The sequence below is a fragment of the Urocitellus parryii genome, chromosome 15 (genome assembly GCF_045843805.1).
Source record: "Urocitellus parryii isolate mUroPar1 chromosome 15, mUroPar1.hap1, whole genome shotgun sequence".
NCBI classification, from domain to species: Eukaryota; Metazoa; Chordata; class Mammalia; order Rodentia; family Sciuridae; genus Urocitellus; species Urocitellus parryii.
In genome coordinates this window covers 25,649,037-25,663,979 of record NC_135545.1, presented here as the reverse complement: position 1 = coordinate 25,663,979, position 14,943 = coordinate 25,649,037, and the positions used below count along the sequence as shown (strand labels likewise).

Here is a 14,943-nt window from a genome sequence, read left to right as displayed (position 1 = left end):
TTGTCTGTAAGTTGTATAAAACTGTTTAGCAATGCAAATGTTTCTTGCTCATAGACATGAAATGAATTTTGTCTACTAGAGGTGCAACTGATTCTTCCCTTCTCAATAAGCAGGTTTTGCATCTCTTAAATTAATCTCAGCATTCCTGATTGCCTACAAATGTGTCTGGTGTTTTTGGATTCTCCACTGAAGTGGATGTAACATCTTATTGGTTCTTTTACTAACTAATGAATTATTAAAATCTTTGACATGTGTTTTTATTTGTATGCTAGCAATGATTTTATCATTTAAAAATTTATCCTTTCATACTATACAAAAAAAAAAAGAAAAAGAAAAAACACTTGTTTTTAAAGAGTGGCAGAGTTTAGGAGTAGCCAACTCTGAACCACTAAGAACAGTTGATACATTTAGATTTAAAAAACTTTAGGGCCACTGACAGATATACCAAGCTGCTTTAAATAAAAAACAAAATTTCCCATTTTTAGTATTCCTGTTTTGGGGAAGATCCTCCAAAATGCCCAGCAGAGATAGAATTGGTTCTCCACTCTACCTCCAAGAGGCATCAGCCAGCCTGAGTGTGAAGCTTAGCTTCTCTCACTTACAAACAGTAACTTTGGGAAAGTTCCTTAACCTTCCCCCTGCCTTTTTTTTTTTGTACCACATACCTTTATTTTATTTATTTATCAGGATTGAACCCAGAGGTACTTAGCCACTGCCCCACATCCCCAGATCTTTTTTTATTTTTATTTTGAGACAGGGTCTCACAAAGTTGCTTAAAGCCTCAATAAGTCACTGAGGCTGGTTTTAAACCTCCTGCATCTGCCTCCTGAGCTACTGGGATTACAGATGTGTGCCACCATGCCCAGCTAAGACATAATTATTTTTTAAAATATATAATTATTTTTAAATTTTTTTTTTACTTGTAGTTGGACACAATACCTTTATTTTTATGTGATGCTAAGGCTCAAACCCAGCGCCTTACATGTGCTAGGTAAGCACTCCACCACTGAGCCACAACCCCAGCCCATTATGGTATAATTATATAGCAAAATATCTTAAAATGATACTCTGGTTAAAATCCATTTGCAAATGTACAATTCAGGAGCATTAAACATAATCACAATAGTGTTATGTCCATCACCACTATCTATACCTAAACTTTTTCATCATCTCTAGCATAAGCTCTGTACCTACTGAATAATTGTTCACGTTCCCCTCCCCACAACCCTGGTAATCCACCATTATACTCTGTTTCTGTGAACCTGACTACTTTGGATACCTCATATTAAGTGGAATCATACAATATTTGTCCTGTGTCTGGTTTATTTTATGTAGCACGTTTTCTAGGTCCATCAATGTTGTGGCATCAAAATTACATGCCTATGCTATGTGGTGATGCACACCAGTAATCCCAGATACTCAGGAGTCTTGAGACAGAAGGATCACAAGTTCAAAGCTGACCTGGGCAATTGAGTAAGACCCCATCTCAAATAAACAAAAAAATGGCTGGAGATGTAGCTCAGTGGTAGAGTGCCTCTGAGTTCAATCCACACTCCAAAAGGGAAAAAAAACCTATTTTTGAATAATATTCCGTTGTATTTATATATAATATTTTGTTCCTCCATTCATCTGATCATGAACACTTGGGATGTTCATGCCTTTGGCTTCTGTGAATAATGATGCCATGAACATAAGTATGCAAATATCAGAGTCCTCACTTTCAATTATTTTGAATATATACAGTGACTAGGAATGGAACTGTTGGGTTATTATGCTTCTATGTTCAACTATTGAGGACCTACCAAAGTGTTCTTCATGGTGCATGCACCATTTGACATTGCCATCAGCAATGCAGGAGAGTTCCAATGCTTCCACATGCTTGCCAATACTTATTATCATCCTATTAAAAATAACTAATGTAGCTGGGGGCAGTGGCGCAAACCTATAATCCTAGCAGCTCTGGGGGCTGAGGCAGGAAGATTGCAAGTTCAAAGCCAGCTTCAGCAACTTAGTGAGACCCTGTCTTTAAATAAAATATAAAAAAGGACTGAGGTGTGGCTCAGTAGTTAAGTGCCCCTGGGTTCAATCCCCAGTACCAAAAATAATTAAAAGTTAAATTAGTATTATAGCCATCCTACTAGGCATGAAGTAATATCTCCTTATGGTTTTGATATGTATTTCCTTAATTACTAATGATAGTAAGCATCCTTTCATGCTTACTAGCCATTCTAATATATTCTTTTTTTAAATTTTTTTTTTATTTTTTAGTTTTTGGCGGACACAACATCTTTGTTTGTATGTGGTGCTGAGGATCGAACCTGGGCCGCACGCATGCCAGGCGAGCGTGCTACCGCTTGAGCCACATCCCCAGCCCTTAATATATTCTTTAGAGAAATATCTATTCAAATATTTTGCCCATTTTTTAATTGGGTTCTTTTTGTGTAATTAAACTGTAGGAGTTCTTTATATACATTCTGTATATCAATCTTTAATCATATATATATGATTGCAAATATTTTCTCCCATTGGATAGGTTGTTTTTTCACTTTCTCAATAGTGTCCTTTGATGTACAAAATTTTAAATTTTGATGAAGTCCAGTGTATCTATCTTTTCTTTTGTTGCCTCTGCTTCTGTTGTCACTTCTTTTGTCATATTCATGAATTCACTGTCAAGCACAATGTTATGAAGATCTTCCATAAGTCTTTTAAGAGTTGTATTGGTTTTAGCTCTTAAGTTTATATCTTTGATCCATTTCTAGTTCATTTTTATCATGCAAGAATGCAAGTCCAACTTCATTCTTTTGCATATGGAGATCCAGTTTTCTCAGCACAAATTATTGAAAAGATTGTTCTTTTCCAAGTGAAGGGTTTGGTACTCTTGTTAACAATCATTTAACCATATAGGTAAGCTTTTATTTCAATTCTCTCCACTCTATTCCCCTGGTCTATATTTTTGTCCTTGTACTGATACCATACCATTTTAATTACAATAGCTCTGTAATAAATTTTAAAGTCAGGATGAATTAAGCAAAACAGTTTGGCAGGTTTTCAAAGTGCTGAACCAGAGCTACAATATAATCCAACAATTCCATTCCTAGGTGCTGTGTATATCCCAAAGAACTGAAAGCAATATCTCTTGATATCTGTGTGTCAAACAGATATATAAACAGATATTTGTTTGATATTCATAGCAGCATCATTCACATAAGCCAAAAGGTAGAAACAACCACCTTTTTTTCTTTTCAAGACTATTTTGTCTCTTGAATCTGAAGATGTACTCTTTCATTTCTTTGAAAAAGGCTCTTGGAATTTGGAAGGAACTACACTAAATCTGTAGGTCACTTTGCATAGTATGGACATGTTAACAATGTTAAGTTTACTTAACCAAGAACATGGTTATCTTGCCATTTATTTAATGTCTAATTTATTTTGGCAATGCTTTATAGTTTTCAGCATATACATCTTTCACCTTCTTGGTTAGATTTATTCCTAAGTATTTAAATATTCTAGATAGTATTGCAAATAGAATTGTTTTCCTAATTTGCTTTACAGACATCCATTTCTTAAGCTCTTATTTCCTCATCTGAAATAAGTAAAGTAGTACCTACACTTCAAATTGTTATTATAGGGATAATGGAATGGGGTATGAGGATAATGAAAGCATAGTGTAGCTACTGACTTTAGGTTTAAAGCCAGGCCTCTTAGGTTAGAATCTTGACCATAAACCTTTAGTAACTGTGAACCTTGGGCAAGTTATTGAATCATCTGTGTTTTAGTTTTCTCATCTGCAAACTGGACCTAAAAGCATTACCTACCTTTTAGGTTATTAGAGGATTAAATTAGTAAATATATGTAAAATGCTTACAACATAGTATGGCACACAGCAGAAACTTTACAGATAACAATTATTCTTCCTGCCTAGATCATCACAACAATTCTTCACTTGATGTGGCCTTTTGATGCAATGAAGAGATGTGGTAAACATGAGATGTATGAGGCTTCTATTGGTGTAACACAGGATATTGCTATACAGTAAACCTTCTTCTTCTTCTTCTTCTTCTTCTTTTTTTTTTTTTGGTGGGGGGAAGCAGAAGTATTACACTGTAAAGTAATTCTAAAAGGTATAGTGAAGTGTGGTGGTGCATGGCTATAATCCCAGATACTGGTGAAGTTGAGGCAGGAGGATCACAAGTTTGGGGCCAGCATGGGCAATTTAGTAAGACCCTATCTCAAAATGAAAAGGGCCAGGAATGTAGCTCACTGGTAAACTGCTGGATTCAATATTGTAAAAAATAAAATTAAAAAAATAATGGGGCTGGGGATACAGCTCAGTTGGTAGAGTGTTTGCCTTGTATGCACAAGGCCCTGGGTTCAATCCCCAATGCCACACACACACACACACAAAAAAAAAAAAAATGACAAAAGGTATAGATATATACATATAGTTAATACATAAGCCAGTAACATAGTTATTTATTATCATCAAGTATTATGTGCTGTACATAATTGTATATGAGGTATAGTGATTATATAAACCAGTAACAAAGTAGTTTATTATCATCAAGTATTATGTGCTATACATAATTGTATATGCTATATTTTTATAGTACTGGGATATGGGTTTGTTTATATCAGCATTGTCACCAACACGTGACTAATGTGCTGTCGTATATTATGACAGCTACATCACTAGATGATGTGAAATGTTTAGCTCCACTGTAATCTGGGTGTGGTAGAGCACATGCCTAGCTTGCATGAGGTCCTTTGTTCAATCCCTAGTACTGGGGAGGGGCGGTGTGTGTGTGTGTGTGTGTGTGTGTGTGTGTGTGTGTGTGTGTTTGTATGTATCTACTATAATGTAGCACCAATACCTTTCTAAATCTAGTCCCCACTATTTTGAAATTCCTTTTAGCCTAGAGGAGAAACCACCAGTTCAACTAACATTTAGAGAGTACAACCTAGTATAAGAAATGGGGCCTCAGTTTCCTTATTTATAAAATAAAATTCAGACTACATGAACTCTACTATGTCCACACCATTCATCAAGGTACCTCATTCAAAACAGGTAATGAATCATGGTTACTGAATTAAACTGAATTTGGGGTATGCAATCCTTAAATTTTAATAACATTTGTGAATAAATGATAAATCACTAAAATACTTATTTAAAAAATCACTGTTTTTAGCACTGATTATGTCAAGTAAACACAAATTTAAAAAAATTTTTATTAGTTATTGATGGACCTTTATTTATTTATTTGTTTACATGTGGTTGCTGAGAATCAAACCCATGCTAGGTAAGTGCTCTACCACTGAGCCATAACCCCAGCCCAACCCAAATGTTTTTAATCACTGAAAATTAATTATTTCACAATATTATGAAAAATTTTATTTATATTTATTTATTGGTTAAATTTTTTTCTTGAAAGTTGAATCCTTTCACATTGGGTTTCTGAATTGTGAAGGAGAAGCAACCTCAAACTGGGATTGGTGAATTGTCCTTATATCAGGATGTAGGAGGTATATTACTGAGTTCCTGTCTCAAAATAAAATAAAATAAAATAAAAATAAGGCTGGGAATGTAGCTCAGAGGTGGAGTGCCCTGGGTTAAATCCCTAGTACCACTTTAAAAAAAAAAAGGCATCTAAGAGCCTTCTCATGGGACAGCAGAAAGGAAAGCAAAGTATCTTAAAAAAAATTAAAAAATAAAAAAAAACCTGAATATTTCCAACTGTATAATTTGAACTGTCAGTTTCAGGTTAATCTCTTCCAGAAAACCCTCTTCCCAGCCAGAGGAAGTACGCTAAATGCAAATGAGATTCAAGTTACTGACCAGGATTGCCAAGGCATTTGAGCCTGCATATTTTCAAAAAATTTTTTTTTCCAAGGAAGAAAGTAGCTTTGGGGGCTGGGATGAAGCTCAAAGACAGGGCATGCTTAGCACCAAAAAGAGAAGGAAAGGAAAGTATAAAGGAAAAACCTGTGAATCCAATGTCCAGAAGAACATTTTTGCTATCAATTATTCTTTATTTTCTTTCTGTCAATATTTTCTTCATTATTTTGGGGATGGTAATACAATCTTAATATTACCAAATATACTCTCTTTCAAATTTACCTACTAAACATTTCTACATTATAACCATTGAAATGTAGATGGAAGTTATGATTGCAAATCATTTTTCAATTTTAGTGGCAGTTATCTCTTTATAAAAATAACAAAAAAGTATCTGAAAAGTTTTCCATTCGCATTAGAGATGTAAATAAGTGAACTTTTGTCTCAGTTTACTAAAAGCAATTTTAAAAAGCTAACAATTAACTATAATAAAATTTCAATGATCAATTCAGTGCTTCCAATGACTTTAAAAACCAGTATTTATTCCACATTTTAAAATTATTTATTTGTATTCTTACCTCCCCCAACAGACTACACTTTTGTTAAAAGTTCTCATTAGTCAATTTCCCAATTTAGAACTTGGCATACAGTAAATGCTAGCTGACTCTGAGTGAATCAATACATGCAAGGGCCCAAGATATACGATTCTCTTTTCAGTACCAGACAAGTGAGCCTGCACCGTTTCTCAGCAAGTTATAGGCATTAATAAATTTCATTTCCTGTATTAGAGATTCAGAAAATATTCTTGGAGAATTATTTGGATTAGTAGTTAAAATCACAGAGACAATTTGTGATATTAAAAAAAACCTCCAAGAGTATTCCAAATATTTCTGTAACACAGAAGGACTGGTTTTACAGTGAATTCCACTGTTACGTATAATTATAATGCACCAATGAAAAAAATTAAAAGAAAGGCTGTATAAAAATGACACCCTGGCTGGGGTTGTGGCTCAGTGGTAAAGCAATTGCCTAGCACATGTTCGATCCCTGGTACCACATAAAAAAATAAACAAGTAAAATAAAGATACCCAAAGGCCACTGCATCTTCCTATATGATTCATTAAATGAAACAATGACTTTATAATTATTTTACAATATTTTATTTTGTTGTCCCAAAATACAATGTAAATAGTAAGTGTCTGGGACTGGTTCCTGTTATATGTAAGAAGGGCTTTTCTTTCATTCTAGTTTCCTTCCCACCTGCATATAGGCAAACAATTCTCTCTTAAACCAGGTCAATATTGATGCAGGAACAATCAGTAAATCAGTGTAAATGTCAGACTTAGAAAAAGACTATTGTATATCTTCATAATACAGGCAGATCTGATAACAAATCAACACTACCTGATTAGAATACTACCTGACTATAAATATTTATACACAATATACTGCCCAATGTCCCCACCAAATACAAAGAACTTATCACAAAAAGTCCTAATCCTAGATCTAATGTTTTTATAATCTTTGTTTGCAAAGTCTAACTCTTAGCAGAAGGCTACAAAGCCCCCAAACCTCACCCTACTAGCAAATCAAATGCCTAGAGAACTGAAACTGGCTCTGAAATCCATATTACTCAATAGTAACCTTAATGCTTTGACAATTATAAATTTTTATTTGTTCTGAGCCATTAATACAATCAAATGAAAGATAAGCATGAACAGGATGCAGGAAGACGTTAAATAGTGAAAATTCCTAACTGAATTAATTCTAACTTGTAAACCCTGACTGTTGGTTCCTTAATAAGAAATCGGCTGATGTTTGACGGATATTCAACAGCATAAACTTCAGTGTTGGCTTTAAAAATTCTTCATTTAATAAAGTGTCTTAGATGGTGATAATTGCAGAACTGCTACTGTCGTTTAAATTAGAAAATTGAATAGGAATAAGCAGAAAATTTCAAAGCTATACAACCTGAAGATTAGGAAAACAGGGGCCCATTTTAATTTAGCACCCAGAATAATGATAAAACTTTGATAATGCTCAAAGACATCTTACCATCAAAGCTGGGCATTTCTGTGGAAATTAAAATCTCACTTTTGAATATTTTAACAATCCAAAATAAATAGCCAATGAATCTGATCTGTGGTTTTTGGACTCAAGAGGCACACACATGATTACTCTCTTTTTATTTTCCAAATCAAATCAGAAAGAAAGACATGGGATTTAGGTTAAAATGTTGGCGGACTTATATGTAACTGGAACTAAGTAATAGGAAACTTCCCCATTATCTTCATTTCACTAAAGATACCTAACAAAGTTTTTATGTTTCTGAATGAGAACAGCAACAAAATCCACATTGAAAGATGACAAATAGAGATTGTTTCATTTTTTGCTAAAAGATCATTCATTTGTTTTGGGGTTTGATTAGGCTTTCTTCCCCTGAAGACCCCTGACAGTGCATAATAGAGATATTCTTACCACTTCTGCACCACAGAAATTTTCATTCTCTATTAACAAACCAAACCAAAAGTTTTTCTTAGATCTCTAAACAAACTATTTCAATGCTGAGAAATGGGGTCTGAATTAATGAAATGCAATGTATAAAAACCTTCTGTAAAATAGGAATAAATAAATAAGATGGCTCCCAAAAGCCTGTCCCTATCAGCTGGAATTCACAGCTTTGTAGAGTCAGTCCCCTCTCATGTAGTACCAGGGTTGGCCTGCATGACCCAAAGAACAGAGTAATAGTGACAGTCATAAAAAATTGCAGATTCTGGACTCTGTCCCTGGCTTTCTCTATCTTCTCTTCTCACACATTATTCACTCTGGGAGAAACCCAGCTGCCCTGTCCCAAGCCTAGGAAGAGGACCATGTGGTGGAAAATAGAACTGTGGCCAAGAGTCAGCAAGGAACTGAAGGCAGCTAACAACCATGTAAGTGAGCCTTCAGCTGGGTGACAGCTTGAGTGTAGCCTCATGAAAAGTCTTGAGCCAGAACTACTCAGGTAAGCTGCTCCTGGATTTCTGATCCACAGAAACTAATGATAAATGTTTGTTAAATATTTTAATCTGCTAAATTTTGGGGGTAGTGTTATACAGAAATAGATAACCAATGTAACATTCAAAAATAAAAAAGAGAAGATCCTGCAACAAGAAGACTGCTCCAAGAGGACAGAGCAATTTGGTAAAATGTTACACAAAGCACAGAGATTACTTCCTATTAATATAAAGAAATGCACTCCTGGCAGTAGACAAGAAAATGGAAGTGTTCTGATTCAGAGAAGACTAGTAAAAAAAAAAAAAAAAGGCTAAAAGGATCAAAAGCACTTGATTTTCCTACAGAGAGAACTTCCTGTTTTGGTTAGGAAGGAGCCACACTTAAAATAACTAGCATAAAGCATGCTTCAGGCTGGAGAAGTCAATGGCAGGAAGCCACAACAAAGAACTCTGAAAACAGCTCAACACAGAACTGATCCTTCCTGGAGCACTGGATCCTGAGAAGGGCTAAGAAGAGCAAGCCGTAGATAGTGAGTGGGATGGGAAATGACGGCAGCACAAGAAGGAGTAGAGAAAATGCAAGCAACTCTATTAGCATGAGGCTCTCCTTTGAGGCATTTTGACCCCTGTACTAAGTGTACTTGGTTCAGGGGCAGGATACCTTTCCTCAAATTACCACATTCTAGCTAACAGTTAAGAGTGTGGTTAACTAGGGGAAGTAAATGAATGAAGAAAACTAGTGTTGTTAAATCTTTTATTTTGATTTTTAACTATGAAGTTTTCAGAAAGATTATACCAAGGAATTAAGGATATAGTATTCTCCTTCTTCCATTGAATTACACTGACTTCACTGCCCTGCACAAGGCAAACACCAGGGAAACAACACATGTCACAATGTAACTCGGGCAAAATGGGATCCAGATTTCACTACAGAAATTGTCATAGAATGAGACAGATTTGTGGTCTGGCCAGCACAGTGCTCTGGTGGTCAGCAGAGGGCTCAGGAACCTATCATGAGAGGATAGACCTATCTTCACTGACATCAAAATCTTATTGTTTATGACTCATACCACCCAAACTGCTAGTCCTTTTTCAATTTATAACTCCTATTTTCCTATGGACTGAGAAATATATAGCTATGTTTACAAGTCTGTTAACTGAGGAGAACAGGTAAGGCATAATGTTTATTAGGAGATACTGTGAAGGGTTTTATGAATCAAATCAGTGTCAAACCAGAGATTTTATTTACTAGAGTAGTCAATTACATGGTAAGTGGTGGCATAAAGGCTGTATTTATTTTTCATTTTTTAATGATAATTTTCAACAAAGATCATATTTCTTTCTTTTCTTTTTTTGCTGCTGGGATAAGGATGCATTTTACCACTGAGATATCCCCAACCTCAGCTATGCTTTTTGTCCGTTTTTTTTTCCCCTAACTTGGAGAACTGTTTATTACCATAATTCAGAATGGTTAGAATATGTGCTGTTTAGAATCATGAAATAATGTAGTCAAAAGTAACTGAAAAGTTAAAGTTGTCAAAGCAGCTGAGAATTCATTGGCAAAATCTCAGAAAGGATGGAACCAGAAAGGAGGAGCTCAAAAAGCTGCATTCAAATTCTCCTCAAGTCACTGATTAACTCCTAACTTGAGCATATTCCAGGTGAGACTCCAGGAAACCCAAGAGCAAGGAGTTACAGGGAGACTCAAAGGCAGAAGGGACTTTCAGTTAAGAACTCAGAAGCCTCATGCCCTAGAAGTATAAGGGTCACACTCTAAGGAATAAGAAGCACCAACTTGGAGTACCACACCCTAGAAGTAAAGACTATAATTCCAGGAATAAGGCTAAAGCAGAAACAGACCAGTCCTAAAAAGCCTAAAACTAAGCCTTGATAAGGTCGAAGCAATCGCCACCCTCCACTAAAATTAAAAAAACCACAAATGACTAAAAACCAAGGGAAAAAACCCCAAGTAACAGAAAGACTCATAGGTGAATCAGATAATGGAATGAATGTTCTGATAGGTACTTTAAAAACCATGATTAGTATATCCAAACATACAGAGGAAAGGATGGGTTAAAGAGCTGAAAAGATGATTTCAATTAAAAAAATCTATTGGAATCTACTATAAAGAATCAAATCAACATTTGAAAAGTAGAAAATACTCCCTACATTTAATAGCAGAAGTCAACAATAATAAATTGGAACATAGGGCAACAAAAATATACAAACTGAATTAAAGAGAAAATTAATGCAAAAAGTAGAACAGAGGATAAGTAACAGAGTTCAAAGGACTCCTAGAATCTCAGATAGAGGAGGGAAAAAAGGTGGTGGTGGGAAGATATCTAAAGAGATAATGGCCCCAATTTTTCCCACCGATGAGTGTAGCCCACAAATCCAAAAAGGTCAGCAAATTCCAAGCTGAATAAACACAAATAAAATCATAACCCTGATATGTCTGACATGTTTGTTAACAGCACTTAGCAGCTAAGCAAAGGTTTATTAGAAAGTGTTGGTAAGAGATTTATTTATTTATTAATTTTGACATTGGGATTAAACCTAGGGGTGCTTTACTGCTGAGCTACATCCTCTTTCCTTTTTATTTTTATTTTTGAGACAGGATCTTGCTAAATAGCTAAATTGGGCTTGCTAAATTGCCCAGGCTGGCCTTGAGCTTGTGATCCTCCTGTTTCAGCCTCCTGAGACACTGAGATGATATGCATGTGTCATGGGCCTGGCTGAGAAGAGATTTATGAATCAAATTAGGATAAAACTGGATAAATTCTTTACTAATGGGAACTTCTAAGGAAAAATTCCTACCAGGTAGTAATTGATCATATATGGAACATGAGAAATTGAACAAACAGACATTTGCCTAACTCTACAGAGAAACACACAAGTGTATAAAACTGAATACATGGAGTATTTGTCTTGGCTAAAGGAAAGCAAAACAAACAAACAAACAAACAAACCAGAATAAAACTGGAGTCATGTGCTTTTACCCTTCAACTCAACTAATATCCCAGGATAAAAAGAGCAATTTAGAACACACTGATAGTATACAGAAAAACATAAGCAGCATTGCTATTATGAAATGATTTCCATACTTAATAGGTAGATGACTGAAACCATAAATATTCTTTCTCTACATTGATCAACTGCACATCTCACTGTCTTCTTTTCTGGTTTGTTTAACTGTCGGTTAAAATCCCACAAATACAAAAACAACTGTTCACAGACAGAGACTCTTGGGTCTATTCCAGAAAGTTGGTTTGATACACTGGAGGTTTCTGCATGTTTTGAACCTCATGGCCTGAAGTCACTTTTCTTCCTGGCAGTAACTCTAAGTCCATCATTATTTTTAACATTAAAAATAATCTACAGTGTTATACTTGAAATTTCTAAAACAACTGTTTTCTTTTATACCCCTATTTGAAATAATTAATTTCTTAATGAGAAACTTTCAGTTGCTAAGCTCCATTTAAAATTTTTGGCTTGAAAAATGAATGCAAACTCTTGTAGAAATATTTCTTTTAGCTTGGTTGATGTCATACACACCACTTCAAGATTCATTATAATTATTCTATAAAATTCTGGAGTACAATTATTTACAGTAACTCATGAATATCTTACAATATTAGGACCAATATGGAGTAATATCTGTGCCTCAATAAGGCTACAACCAAGATCATCCTCAAGAGACAAATATTTATCCTAATTGTTCATTTGAAGTACCTGGATAATACCTTAACTACCCAAATCTGTTTAGCTACATCATCACTTAGGAGATGTTCTATGATTTAAAAAAAAAAAAAAAGAAGAAAAAGAAAAACAAAAGGACCAATTAAATGTTAACCATAAAAACTTTAGGGTCATACACAGTTCACAAGCTGTTTGAACAAGTTCTTGAATATTTGTGGGTTATTTAAAAATATCAAATAAGAGCACAGATATTATTAGAAATATGCTAATGGATGTATATATAAATATTAAGCAACACACTATAATTATGGACAGTTTCCCTGGACATCAAATCCCTATATTATAAATTCTAAAAAATACTATCTCAATCTTAAATTTTTACAATATAGAGAAATTCATTTTACCCTCTATCTTCCTATTATACCACAGACAAGAACAAAAAGACAAAGGATTAGATATTTGAAGTCACAGCACAAAGGGAGTGCTATAAGAATAAAAAAGGAGAAATTCAGGAGCATGTAAATCTAGGTCTTATACTTAGAAAAAAAGGAATGGTGACTCAGTCTTCCACTGCCACTGTAGCTACACCAGTGATTTCCCCTCCGACCCCCAGTGGTTAAGTGTCCCTGGATTGTTCAATCCCTATTTTTTAAAAATTTATTCTAATTTGTTATATATGACATTTCAATTCATATTATACAAATATAGCACAATTTTGCATACCTCTGGTTGTACACAATGTAGAGTCACACCACCCGTGTCTTCGTATATATACTTAGAATAATGATGTCCATCTCATCCCACTGCTTTTTCTACCTCCATGCCCCCTCTCTTTTTCTCCCTTCCCTTTCCCCTATCTAGAATTTGTCTATTCCTCCCATGCTCCCCCACCCCATTATCAATCAGCATCCTTATATCAGAGAAAACATTTGGCATTTGTTTTTTGGGGATTGGCTTACTCCACTTAGCATTATATTCTCAAACTCCATCCATTTACCTGCAAATGTGATTTCTATTCTTGATAGGCACTCTCTCGCCTAGGACAGTTTCTAAAAATTCAGATTTCTATAAACAGTAGATTATCTTTATTATTTCTCTCAAATTCTATTATCATGAGAATTAAAAAATAAAATATATAAACCTACAAGAACAAAAGGAATGAGAAAGAAGACAACACTGAGAGGAGATTCTGACAAAATTTGGAAGGCAGAAAGTGGGTGGACCAAAAAATAATGAAAACTCTGCAAGCTAGAGAAAGCAGAGACCTTGGTGTCTGCAGGACAGGGATGTTTCATCAGCAGCAGCAAGTTCATCTGAGTCATGAAATCCTATCAAGGGTAGGAATGTAAGGTATCCCTGAAAGTGTGGGTGAGAAGTGGGGCTGTCTGTCTCTTTTATGCTGCTATAACAGAATACCAAAGATTGGGCAGTGAAGAGAAATTTATTTGGCTTATAGTTCTGGAGGTTGGGAAGTCCAAGATTGAGGGTGCATCTGGAGAAAGACTTCTTGCTACATCATACCATGCAGAAAGGACTGCATGGTAAGAGAACCCATGAGAGACAAGAGGGAAGGGGATTGAATTCATTCTTTTATCAGGAAACTACTATGATAATTAACCCACTTCTCTAAGATAATGACTTTAATCCATTCATAAAGGTAGAGGTCCCATGACCTGATCATTTCTTAAAAGATCTCACCTCTCAACAGTGATGAAGTTTCCAACATATGAATTTTGGGGGATATATTCAAACCACAGAAGGGAGTTCAAACAAACATTTTAAAGTCAATATAAGAAATGATTTTAGTTTAACAGCCCTATCCCTACTTCACACAATGAGGACATGACCCCTGTTCAATTCATCAAAAGACGGCTGGTTTATTCTCTGGAAAAAATGAACCAGTGGAGTTCCATTCGAAGTGGGAGTGGGGGTGAAACATCATACAGAAATATGAGAATTATGTGAACATCTGCTCTTCGATGCCAGTGCTGTTGTGAGCTCAGTAAGTGAGAAGTAAAACAAGGAAGATGCTTTTTAACTGTGTCTGTTCTTCTAAGCCTAGCACAAATTATGGTTCTTTGATCACATTCATTTAACTCTTTTCTGGAAAGAGCTTTGGAAATGGTAAACTAATAAATCTAATAATCTAATAAATGGTAGACATCTAATAAATCTCTTTACTGAAAGCAATCTTCAGTTCCCTACTATTCAAGTCATATTTGTTATGGCAAGTTATGTTCTGCATACTAGCATGGTGTGATAAACCCAAACTCCTACTGTGGGGTGCCACTCCAAACGCACACGCACCTTTAAGTCCTGATGCACCACAGGGATCTGAAAGATCACTGTAGTCTGGTGCATTAGTCTTTTCCCTCACTCAGATAACATGGCTAACAAGGTGTGTCTATAGGAGTA

The 14,943-nt window shown here is 35.2% G+C and overlaps 1 protein-coding gene across 1 annotated transcript in view; it reads right to left on the bottom strand.

The window, feature by feature from the left end:
* Window positions 1-14,943, bottom strand: part of Lonp2 (lon peptidase 2, peroxisomal) — a 117,620-nt gene that overhangs the window by 21,545 nt on the left and 81,132 nt on the right. The gene's annotated exons all lie outside the window — the stretch shown is intronic.